The sequence below is a fragment of the Cryptomeria japonica genome, unplaced genomic scaffold (genome assembly GCF_030272615.1).
Source record: "Cryptomeria japonica unplaced genomic scaffold, Sugi_1.0 HiC_scaffold_80, whole genome shotgun sequence".
In the NCBI taxonomy this organism is placed as follows: domain Eukaryota; kingdom Viridiplantae; phylum Streptophyta; class Pinopsida; order Cupressales; family Cupressaceae; genus Cryptomeria; species Cryptomeria japonica.
The window spans coordinates 132,501-145,000 of NW_026728902.1; the positions used below are offsets into that span (position 1 = coordinate 132,501).

Here is a 12,500-nt window from a genome sequence, read left to right on the forward strand (position 1 = left end):
AGGTGCGCACGAAGTCGGAGCTCGGTTTGCCCCGGGTGCGCACCTTGGTGGGCGCCATGGTGCACTCCGAGGTGCCCAAGATTGGTGCGCAACAAGGAGCGCTCCGAAGTGCGCTCCAAGGTGCGCAGGTGCGCGCGAAGTCGAAAGTTGGGTTAATTGTCCGGTTTGCCTCGGGTGCGCACCTTGCGTGCACCTTCGCCAGGGTGGGCGCCTTGGTGCGCACACCTTGGCTGGGCTGCGCACCCGGGCGCGCACACCTTGGCACCCGCGTTTCCTTCATTTTAAATTTTTTTTTTTTACAATCTCTCAAGTGGGAAATTCTATAATCTCAACTTTTTTTGCCTTTTCAGGAAACTTTTGAATGGAGCGCATCATTGGTGCGCTCCGAAGTGTGCTCCAAGGTGCGCACCTCTGGTGTGCTCCAAAGCTCTCTCCAGCTGCGTGCACCTGCCCCGGCCGCGCACCCGGCCCCGCCCAGCTTCGCTCACCTGTCCCGGGCGTCTGGTGCGGAACCTTAGAGTAAGAAACATCACCGTGCACCTTGGCCAACGTGCGCGACTCGACCGAGCGCGCACTGGCCGAGGTGCACACCGATTTCACCTGGGTGCGCGCGCAGCACCTCGGGCGCACCGGGGTGCGCGCACAACGCCCGGGTTGCACCGTGGCCTGTGTGCTCGGGGCGCCTCGGGTGCGCGCTCGGTGTCGCCCCCCGCGCGCGCGGTAGTGCGGGCAGCGCACCCCGGCCCGGCCCGGCCCCGACGAGAACGCAAACGGGCAAAAGGTTTATTCAAATAGCATTGCGACGCCCGGCGAAAAACTAAAAAAGGGTGCAACACCGGGACTTCCCGGGAGGTCACCCATCCCAGTACTACTCCGGCCCAAGCGCGCTTAACTGCGGAGTTCTGATGGGATCCGGTGCACTAACGCTGGTATGATCGCACCCGTTATGAGCTTGTCGCAGTGTGTACTTAGCAAACCGCGACCCACGTGCGAATCCACCCCGGCCACCCACCCCCGTCGAGGTGCACACCCTCCCTCGCGAAGTGCGCCCCGTTCGCCAAGTGTGAGCCCTGCCCGGGTGCGCGCACCTTGCTAGGGCGTCGGGTGTGCACCCGGCCCGGCCTACGTGCGTGCACCTGGACGGGGCGTCGTGTGCGTGCAGTGTCCCGTCTGCAACGCGGTGCCCACACACCACCTCGGGCGCAACGACCTGCGCTCACATGTGGGCCGAGTGCACCTTGGTGCATGTTCGGGGCGCCTCGGGTGCACGCTCGATCTTGCCCCGGTGCACCAAGGCGCTCGGTTTGCCCCGGGTGCGCACTTGGTGCAAGGTGGGCACCCAAAATAGGGATCAAGCACCAAAACACAAGTTTCGGGATGCAAAATGGGACCCAAGGACCACAAATGCGTTCCAAGACCCATGATGGGTCCACGAGAACAAAAATGTGTTCCGAGACTTAATAAACAAATATTGGGTTTTAGGAGAAGAAACATGCTCTGATGCCCAAAACGAGAATCGACCCCGAAAAGGCCACAGGCCAAAAGTGGGATGCGAGACAAAAAAAAATGGGACCCGAGGACCAAAATTGGGTTCCCAGGTCGAAGACAGGGCAACCGGACAAGAAACGACCTCTAAGGCTCGAAATGAGTCCCGACGACTAAAACTTGACAAGAAGCACCCATCAGGCACCCAACTCGACACCCATGGGATGCCGACCCACCCGGGCTTCCACCTAGCACACCTTGGCACCCACCCACCCTCGCACCCAACCTCGCACCCAACTTAGCACCTTTGAACCCACATTGGCACTCACCCTGACCCTGGCACCTTGGAACCCACATTGGCACTCACCTTGACCCTGGCACCCACCTTTGCACTCACCTTGGGACCCACCCTGGCTCCCACCTCGGCACCCACCCAGACACCCACCTTGGTTCCTTGGCACCCACCTTGGATCCTTGGCACCCACCCCGACACCCACCTTGGCACGCAACTTGGCTACTTGCCACCCACCTTGGCTCCTTGACGCCCACCCCGACAACCACCCCGTGACCTACCCTGGCTAGGGTTGGTGCACACCCACCCTGGTGCCCACCTTGGCACCCACCCCATGACCCACCTTGGCACGCACCTTAGTACCCACCCCGTTACCCACCCTAGGACCCACCCCGTGACCCACCTTGGCCAGGGTGGGTGCACCCACCCTGGTGCCCACCTTGGCACCCACCCATCCTAGCACCCAGCCTGTGACCGGGCTTGGAACCCAACCTTGCACCCGTCTTGGCCAGTGTGGGTGCGCACCCATCCTGGCACCCACGTTGTGACACACCCTTTAACCCACGCACCCTAGCAGCCACGTTGGCACCCACCTTGGAACACAACCTAGCAACTTGGCACCCACCCCGTGACCCACCTTGGCATCCACCATAGCAGTCGCCCACTTGGCACCCACCTTGGAACCCAAGTTGGCACCCACCTCGGCACCCACCTTGACACTTGTGGACCCACCTTGCCACTCACCCTAGCATCGACCCATCCTAGCACCCACCCTGGCACCTTTGCACCCTAGCACTCACCCATCCTAGCACCTAACCTGTGACCCACCTTGACACTCACCCTCGCACCCACCTTGGAACCCAACCTAGCACCCACCCACCCTGACACCAACCCTAGCACCTACCCACCCTTGCACCCACCCTGTGACCCATCTTGGCACCCACCCATCCTACCACTCAACCTATCACCCACCTTCTCACCCACCTTGGCATCCACCTTAGCACCCACCCACACTGGCACCTTGGCACCCACCTCGGGCAAGGTGGGTGCACACCCACCCTGACACCCAATTTAGAACCAACCGAGCATGTTACCCACCTTGGCACCCACATTGCAGCCCACCCTAGTACCCACCCTATGACCCACATTGGCATCCACACCCTAGCACCCAGGCACCTCGACACCCGCCTTGACACGCACCCTAGCACTAAACCTGTGACCCACCTTGGAACTCACCCTAGAACCCACCCACCCTGTGAACCACCTTGGCATCCACCTTAGCACCCACCCACCTTGGCACCCACTCTAGCACTCACCCATCCTAACACCCAACTTGTTACCCACCTTGGCACCCGCCCTCGCGTCCACCTTGAAACCCACCCTAGCACCCACCCACGCAGGAGCCCACCTTGGCACCCAACCTAACACCCACGCATCCTGGCACCCAACTTGTGACCCACCTTGGAACCCACCCTAGTACCCACCTTTGAACCCACTATATCACCAACCCACCTTGGCACCCACCCTATGACCCTCTTTGGAATCCACCCTAGCACGCACCCACCCTGGCACCCACCATGGAGCGCACCCTAGCACCCACCCACCTCGGCACGCACCTCAACACCCACCTTGGTGTGCGCACTGCGCCAACCTCTCAAAGACCCTATGTGGTGCGCTCCAAAGTGTACACCTTTGGTGCGCTCCAAGGTGCGCACCTTTGGTGCACACCGAGGTGCACACCAAAGTGTGCACCGAGGTGAGCACCAAAGTGCACTCCAAGGTGCACACCAAGGCGTGCACCTTTGGTGCGGTCAATGCAAACGAATTCGGAAGTTGGGGTCGATGTCCTAATCGCTGCTGCAGACTACACGTATGAGAATCGGACAAATAGCTTTATATAGGGGAGGTGTTGCGTTTGATGGGTCGACTCCCCTGGTTGTGTGCACTGCACCAACTTCAAAGACCCTGTCTTGTTTAAGAAGTCAAAAGTTGGGGTGGATGTCCTAATCATTGCTGCAGTCTACGCATGTATGAGAATCAGACAAATAGCTTATATAGGGGAGGTGTTGCATTCGGTGGGTTGACTCCCCTGGTTGTGCGCACTGCGCCAACCTCAAAGACCCCGCATAGCAGAAGAAGTCGGAAGTCGGATTTTGGTGAGCACCAAGGCGTGCACCTTTGGTGCGGTCAACGCAGACGAATTCAGAAGTTGGGGTGGATGTCCTAATCGTTGTTGCAGGCTACACATGTATGAGAATCAGACAAATAGCTTATATAGGGGAGGTGTTGGGTTTGATGGGTCAACTCCCTTGGTTGTGCGCATTACGCCAACCTCAAAGACCTTGTTTTCGTTAAGAAGTCAAAAGTTGGGGTCAATGTCCTAATGGCTCCTGTAGGCTACACATGTATGAGAATCGGACAAATAGCTTATATAGGGGAGGTGTTGGGTTTGATGGGTCGACTCCCCTGGTTGTGCGCATTACGTCAACCTCAAAGACCTTGTTTTCGTTAAGAAGTCAAAAGTTGGGGTCGATGTCCTAATTGCTCCTGTAGACTACACATGTATGAGAATCAGACAAATAGCTTATATAGGGGAGGTGTTGGGTTTGATGGGTTGACTCCCCTAGTTGTTCGCATTACACCAACCTCAAAGACCTTGTTTTCGTTTAGAAGCCGAAAGTTGGGGTCGATGTCCTAATTGCTCCTGCAGGCTACGCATGTATGAGAATCAGACAAATAGCTTATATAGGGGAGGTGTTGGGTTTGATGGGTCGACTCCCCTGGTTGTGCGCATTGCGCCAACCTCAAAGACCCTGCATTGCGGATGAAGTCGAAAGTCAGAGTTTGGTGTGCTACAAGGTGTGGTCGAAGGTGCTCACCTAGGTGTGCACCTTTGGAGCGCAGGAAAAGTGCCCTCCAAAAGTGCGCACCTTTGGAGTGCACAAAAGTGCCCTCCAAAAGTGCGCACCTTTGGAGCGCACAAAAGTGCCCTCCAAAAAGTGCCCTCCAAAAGTGCGCACCTTTGGAGCGCACAAAAGTGCCCTCCAAAAAGTGCCCTCCAAAAGTGCGCACCTTTGGAGTGCAGAAAAGTGCCCTCCAAAAAGTGCCCTCCAAAAGTGTGCACCTTTGGAGTGCACAAAAGTGCCCTCCAAAAGTGCGCACCTTTGGAGCGCAGAAAAGTGCCCTCCAAAAAGTGCCCTCCAAAAGTGCGCACCTTTGGAGCGCAGAAAAGTGCCCTCCAAAAAGTGCCCTCCAAAAGTGCGCACCTTTGGAGCGCAGAAAAGTGCCCTCCAAAAAGTGCCCTCCAAAAGTGCGCACCTTTGGAGCGCAGAAAAGTGCCCTCCAAAAAGTGCCCTCCAAAAGTGCGCACCTTTGGAGCGCACAAAAGTGCCCTCCAAAAAGTGCCCTCCAAAAGTGCGCACCTTTGGAGCGCACAAAAGTGCCCTCCAAAAGTGCGCACCTTTGGAGCGCACAAAAGTGCCCTCCAAAAGTGCGCACTTTTGGTGCGCACCAAGGCGCTGGTTCGGTCGTTGCAGGCGAGTTCGGAAGTTGGGGTCGATGTCCTGAGCGGAGGTGCAAACTACACAGGTGTCGGAATCGGACAAATAGCTTATATAGGGGAGGTGTATGCTTCGATGGGTCGACTCCCCAGGTTGAGCGCACCGCGCCAACCTCAAAGACCCTACGGTATGGATGAAGTCGGAAGTTGGGTCCGATGACCGATTCGATTAGTAGGTATGCTCATGAGGTCGGAATTTGGGTCCGATGACCTGCCATGTGCAGGAAGGCGAATGTTGGCACTGTGCGTTGCAAGGTGCACACCAAGGTGCTGGTGCGGTCTTTTTAGTCGAGTTCGGAAGTTGGGGTCGATGTCCTGATCGGAGGTGCAAGCTACACAGGTGTGGGAATCGGACAAATAGCTTATATAGGGGAGGTGTATGCTTCGTTGGGTCGACTCCCCGGGTTGAGCGCACCGCGCCAACCTCAAAGACCCTACGGTATGGATGAAGTCGGAAGTTGGGTCCGATGACCGATTCGATATGTAGGCATACTCGCGAGGTCGGAATTTGGGTCCGATGACCTGCCATGTGCAGGAAGGCGAATGTTGGCACTGTGCGTTGCAAGGTGCGCACCAAGGCGCTGGTTCGGTCGTTGCAGGCGAGTTCGGAAGTTGGGGTCGATGTCCTGATCGGAGGTGCAAACTACACAGGTGTGGGAATCGGACAAATAGCTTATATAGGGGAGGTGTATGCTTCGTTGGGTCGACTCCCCGGGTTGAGCGCACCGCGCCAACCTCAAAGACCCTACGGTATGGATGAAGTCGGAAGTTGTGTCCGATGACCGATTCGATATGTAGGCATACTCGCGAGGTCGGAATTTGGGTCCGATGACCTGCCATGTGCAGGAAGGCGAATGTTGGGACTGTGCGTCGCAAGGTGCGCACCAAGGCGCTGGTGCCGTCGTTGCAGTCGAGTTCGGAAGTTGGGGTCGATGTCCTGGTCAGAGGTGCAAACTACACAGGTGTGGGAATCGGACAAATAGCTTATATAGGGGAGGTGTATGCTTCGATGGGTCGACTCCCCGGGTTGAGCGCACCGCGCCAACCTCAAAGACCCTACAGTATGGATGAAGTCGGAAGTTGGGTCCGATGACCGATTCGATACGTAGGCATATTGGCGAGGTCTGAATTTGTGTCCGATGACCTGCCATGCGCAGGAAGGCGGAATTTGGGTCCGATGACCGAGTTGATGGCGTGCCATGCGCAGAAAGGCGGAATTTGGGTCCGATGACCGAGTTGATGTTGATGGCCCGCCATGCACAGGAAGGCGGAATTTGGGTCCGATGACCGATTTGAAGGCGTGCCATGCGCAGAAAGGCGGAGTTTGGGTCCGATGACCGAGTTGATATTGATGGCCCGCCATGCGCAGGAAGGCGGAATTTGGGTCCGATGACCTGACATACGCATGGAGTCCGACTCGGGGGCCGATGTTCGATTCGATGACTTGCATTGTGGGTAAAGTCGGAAGTTGTGGTCTTTGACCCGATTCGATGACCAGACTTCGGCTGCTTGAGAATCGGACAAATAACTTATATAGGGGAGGTAGTGTTCTCGAGCATCCTCCCCCCGTGCCCGTTTATGTCGATTGATGCTGGTGCTCGACTGGTTGGAGCGCTCGGATGCAAAAATCTTGCACCAGGATTTATCGATTGTGATGGACACGGCAAGTCTCCTGATTGCTATGCAGGAGCTCATCGTGAATCTCTATGCGGCCTTGGTATGGACTCGACCTGCGGAATGGTTCGGCAATGGTAGTCGCTCCAACACGTCCTTGCAATGGCCACAGAGGTGATTCGACTAGAGCTCCAGTCTAGCTTTTGGGTTGCTTGGCGGACTGGTATAGCCGCGATCGAGTTCCGGCCATGAACGTTTTAGATAGCTCTTGGGCTTTCTGGGACGGAAGTCGGAAGTTTGGGCTGTTGTCCGATTTGATGACCATTCTTCGGATGTGTGAGAATCGGACAAATAACTTATATAGGGGACTGTGTTGTCTCACGCAGCCCCCTCCGTGCCCCTCTATCTCGACCGATGTTGGTGCTTGAAAGGGTTGGGATCGCTCGGATTTATAAACGTGCACCACCATTTGTCGAGTGTGAGGGACGCGGCAGGTCTCCTAAATGCTATACGGGCGCTCTCTGAGAATCTCTATCCGGCCTCGACACAGACTAGTCTTGCTGAATGGTTTGGCACTGGTAGTCGATCCAACACGTCGTTGTTGTGGCCGCCTAGGCGATTCGATTCGAGCCCCCGTCTAGCTTTTGGGTTGCTTGGCGGATTTTGCCCTATCCGCAAGTGAGCTCGGTCCCTAAACGTTCGAGAAACCCGATTGCTATGCGCCGACTCTCTTTCTTGCGAGCCTCCATCTAGCTTTTGGGTCTCTACGGAACGGAAGTCGGAATCTGGGACCGTTGTTTGATTCGACGAGGCAGACTACGGTTGTGCGAGAATCGGACAAATAACTTATATAGGGGAGGTGTTGACTGGAGCATTCTCCCCCGTGCCCCTCTAACTCGACCAATGCTGGCGCTCGAACGGTGGTAGCGCTCGGATTTTCGTTGAGCGCCAGCATTGGTCGATTTAGAGGGGCATGCGAGATTCCCGAATGCTATGCGAGGGCTCTAACGGAAATGTCTATTGGTTTCGGTATGGATGCAATTGCGAGTGGTTCGGCAAAGGTAGTCGTTCCGATGCGTCCATGTCGTGGCCAAATCGATAATTCGATTTGAGCCCTCGTATAGCATTTGGGTCTCTCGATGTGATTCCGCATTCCAGTCCCTTTGGGCACTGCTTGAGCCGCATCCCAGGGGGTTCCCTTCCCAATAATCTGCCTCGCAACCCGATTGCTATGCGGTGAGGCTCCTCGGCCGCCTCGGAACTATCTGTGTATCAGACGCATCGCGGGATAAGGGGTTGGCAACGGTAGTCGCCCCAAGCGCGTCCGATGCTTGGACCATTCCGAGGCGGCCCTGAAGCCTCTTCCGTCTAGCCGTTGGGTCCTTCTCGCCGCATCCCTTGCCTCGCACCCCGATTGCTATGCGGTGAGGCTCCTCGGCCGCCTTGGAACTATCTGTGTATCAGACGCATCGCGGGATAAGGGGTTGTCACTGGTAGTCGCCCCAAGCGCGTCCGATGCTTGGACCATTCCGAGGCGGCCCTGAAGCCTCTTCCGTCTAGACGTTGGGTCCTTCTCGCCGCATCCCTCGACTCGCACCCCGATTGCTATGCGGTGAGGCTCCTCGGCCGCCTTGGAACTATCTGTGTATCGGACGCGTCGCGGGATAAGGGGTTGTCACTGGTAGTCGCCCCAAGCGCGTCCGATGCTTGGACCATTCCGAGGCGGCCCTGAAGCCTCTTCCGTCTAGCCGTTGGGTCCTTCTCGCCGCATCCCTCGCCTCGCACCCCGATTGCTATGCGGTGAGGCTCCTCGGCCGCCTTGGAACTATCTGTGTATCGGACGCGTCGCGGGATAAGGGGTTGTCACTGGTAGTCGCCCCAAGCGCGTGCGATGCATGGACCATTCCCAGGCGGCCCTGAAGCCTCTTCCGTCTAGCCGTTGGGTCCTTCTCGCCGCATCCCTCGCCTCGCACCCCGATTGCTATGCGGTGAGGCTCCTCGGCCGCCTTGGAACTATCTGTGTATCGGACGCGTCGCGGGATAAGGGGTTGTCACTGGTAGTCGCCCCAAGCGCGTCCGATGCTTGGACCATTCCGAGGCGGCCCTGAAGCCTCTTCCGTCTAGCCGTTGGGTCCTTCTCGCCGCATCCCTCGCCTCGCACCCCGATTGCTATGCGGTGAGGCTCCTCGGCCGCCTTGGAACTATCTGTGTATCGGACGCGTCGCGGGATAAGGGGTTGTCACTGGTAGTCGCCCCAAGCGCGTCCGATGCTTGGACCATTCCGAGGCGGCCCTGAAGCCTCTTCCGTCTAGCCGTTGGGTCCTTCTCGCCGCATCCCTCGCCTCGCACCCCGATTGCTATGCGGTGAGGCTCCTCGGCCGCCTTGGAACTATCTGTGTATCGGACGCGTCGCGGGATAAGGGGTTGTCACTGGTAGTCGCCCCAAGCGCGTCCGATGCTTGGACCATTCCGAGGCGGCCCTGAAGCCTCTTCCGTCTAGCCGTTGGGTCCTTCTCGCCGCATCCCTCGCCTCGCACCCCGATTGCTATGCGGTGAGGCTCCTCGGCCGCCTTGGAACTATCTGTGTATCGGACGCATCGCGGGATAAGGGGTTGTCACTGGTAGTCGCCCCAAGCGCGTCCGACGCTTGGACCATTCCGAGGCGGCCCTGAAGCCTCTTCCGTCTAGCCGTTGGGTCCTTCTCGCCGCATCCCTCGCCTCGCACCCCGATTGCTATGCGGTGAGGCTCCTCGGCCGCCTTGGAACTATCTGTGTATCGGACGCGTCGCGGGATAAGGGGTTGTCACTGGTAGTCGCCCCAAGCGCGTCCGATGCTTGGACCATTCCGAGGCGGCCCTGAAGCCTCTTCCGTCTAGCCGTTGGGTCCTTCTCGCCGCATCCCTCGCCTCGCACCCCGATTGCTATGCGGTGAGGCTCCTCGGCCGCCTTGGAACTATCTGTGTATCGGACGCGTCGCGGGATAAGGGGTTGTCACTGGTAGTCGCCCCAAGCGCGTCCGATGCTTGGACCATTCCGAGGCGGACCTGAAGCCTCTTCCGTCTAGCCGTTGGGTCCTTCTCGCCGCATCCCTCGCCTCGCACCCCGATTGCTATGCGGTGAGGCTCCTCGGCCGCCTTGGAACTATCTGTGTATCGGACGCGTCGCGGGATAAGGGGTTGTCACTGGTAGTCGCCCCAAGCGCGTCCGATGCTTGGACCATTCCGAGGCGGCCCTGAAGCCTCTTCCGTCTAGCCGTTGGGTCCTTCTTGCCGCATCCCTCGCCTCGCACCCCGATTGCTATGCGGTGAGGCTCCTCGGCCGCCTTGGAACTATCTGTGTATCGGACGCGTCGCGGGATAAGGGGTTGTCACTGGTAGTCGCCCCAAGCGCGTCCGATGCTTGGACCATTCCGAGGCGGCCCTGAAGCCTCTTCCGTCTAGCCGTTGGGTCCTTCTCGCCGCATCCCTCGCCTCGCACCCCGATTGCTATGCGGTGAGGCTCCTCGGCCGCCTTGGAACTATCTGTGTATCGGACGCATCGCGGGATAAGGGGTTGTCACTGGTAGTCGCCCCAAGCGCGTCCGATGCTTGGACCATTCCGAGGCGGCCCTGAAGCCTCTTCCGTCTAGCCGTTGGGTCCTTCTCGCCGCATCCCTCGCCTCGCACCCCGATTGCTATGCGGTGAGGCTCCTCGGCCGCCTTGGAACTATCTGTGTATCGGACGCGTCGCGGGATAAGGGGTTGTCACTGGTAGTCGCCCCAAGCGCGTCCGATGCTTGGACCATTCCGAGGCGGACCTGAAGCCTCTTCCGTCTAGCCGTTGGGTCCTTCTCGCCGCATCCCTCGCCTCGCACCCCGATTGCTATGCGGTGAGGCTCCTCGGCCGCCTTGGAACTATCTGTGTATCGGACGCGTCGCGGGATAAGGGGTTGTCACTGGTAGTCGCCCCAAGCGCGTCCGATGCTTGGACCATTCCGAGGCGGCCCTGAAGCCTCTTCCGTCTAGCCGTTGGGTCCTTCTCGCCGCATCCCTCGCCTCGCACCCCGATTGCTATGCGTTGAGGCTCCTCGGCCGCCTTGGAACTATCTGTGTATCGGACGCGTCGCGGGATAAGGGGTTGTCACTGGTAGTCGCCCCAAGCGCGTCCGATGCTTGGACCATTCCGAGGCGGACCTGAAGCCTCTTCCCTCTAGCCGTTGGGGCTTTCTCGCCGCATCCCTCGCCTCGCACCCCGATTGCTATTCGGTGAGGCTCCTCGGCCGCCTTGGAACTATCTGTGTATCGGACGCATCGCGGGATAAGGGGTTGGCAGTGGTAGTCGCCCCAAGCGCGTCCGATGCTTGGACCATTCCGAGGCGGCCCTGCAGCCTCTTCCGTCTAGCCGTTGGGGCCATCTCGCTGCATCCCCCACCTCGCACCACGATTGCTATGCGGTGAGGCTCCTTGGCCGCCTCGGAACTATCTGTGTATCGGACGCATCGCGGGATAAGGGGTTGTCACTGGTAGTCGCCCCAAGCGCGTCCGATGCTTGGACTATTCCGAGGCGGCCCTGCAGCCTCTTCCGTCTAGCCGTTGGGGCCATCTCGCCGCATCCCCCAGCTCCTCGGCCGCCTCGGAACTATCTGTGTATCGGACGCATCGCGGGATAAGGGGTTGGCAGTGGTAGTCGCCCCAAGAGCGTTCGATGCTTGGACTATTCCGAGGCGGCCCCGCAGCCTCTTCCGTCTACCCTTTGGGGCCATCTCGCCGCATCCCTCGCCTCGCACCCCGATTGCTATGCGGTGAGGCTCCTCGGCCGCCTGGGAACTATCTTCGTATCGGATGCATCGCGGGATAAGGGGTTGTCACTGGTAGTCGCCCCAAGCGCGTCCGATGCTTGGACTATTCCGAGGCGGCCCTGTGGCCTCTTCCGTCTAGCCGTTGGGGCCATCTCGCCGCATCCCTCACCTCGCACCCCCATTGCTATGCGGTGAGGCTCCTCGGCCGCCTTGGAACTGTCTTCGTATCGGAAGCATCGCGGGATAAGGGGTTGTCACTGGTAGTCGCCCCAAGCGCGTCCGATGCTTGGACTATTCCGAGGCGGCCCTGCAGCCTCTTCCGTCTAGCCGTTGGGGCCATCTCGCCGCATCCCCCACCTCGCACCCGGATTGCTATGCGGTGAGGCTCCTCGGCCGCCTTGGAACTATCTTCGTATCGGACGCATCGCGGGATAAGGGGTTGTCACTGGTAGTCGCCCCAAGCGCGTCCGATGCTTGGACTATTCCGACGCGGCCCTGTGGCCTCTTCCGTCTAGCCGTTGGGGCCATCTCGCCGCATCCCCCACCTCGCACCCCGATTGCTATGCGGTGAGGCTCCTCGGCCGCCTTGGAACCATCTTCGTATCGGACGCATCGCGGGATGAGGGGTTGTCACTGGTAGTCGCCCCAAGCGCGTCCGATGCTTGGACCATTCCGAGGCGGCCCTGAAGCCTCTTCCGTCTAGCCGTTGGGGCCTTCCCGCCCCATCCCTCGCCTCGCACCCCCGATTGCTATGCGGTGAGGCTCCTCGGCCG

The 12,500-nt window shown here is 59.0% G+C and overlaps 1 non-coding gene across 1 annotated transcript; it reads right to left on the reverse strand.

Annotated features, from left to right (window-relative positions):
• Positions 1–824: 824 nt before the first annotated feature.
• On the reverse strand, positions 825–943 carry LOC131864223 (5S ribosomal RNA). The gene has a single exon (XR_009363062.1). It is a non-coding gene; the product is annotated as a 5S ribosomal RNA (ribosomal RNA).
• Between the last annotated feature and the right edge of the window lie 11,557 nt (positions 944–12,500).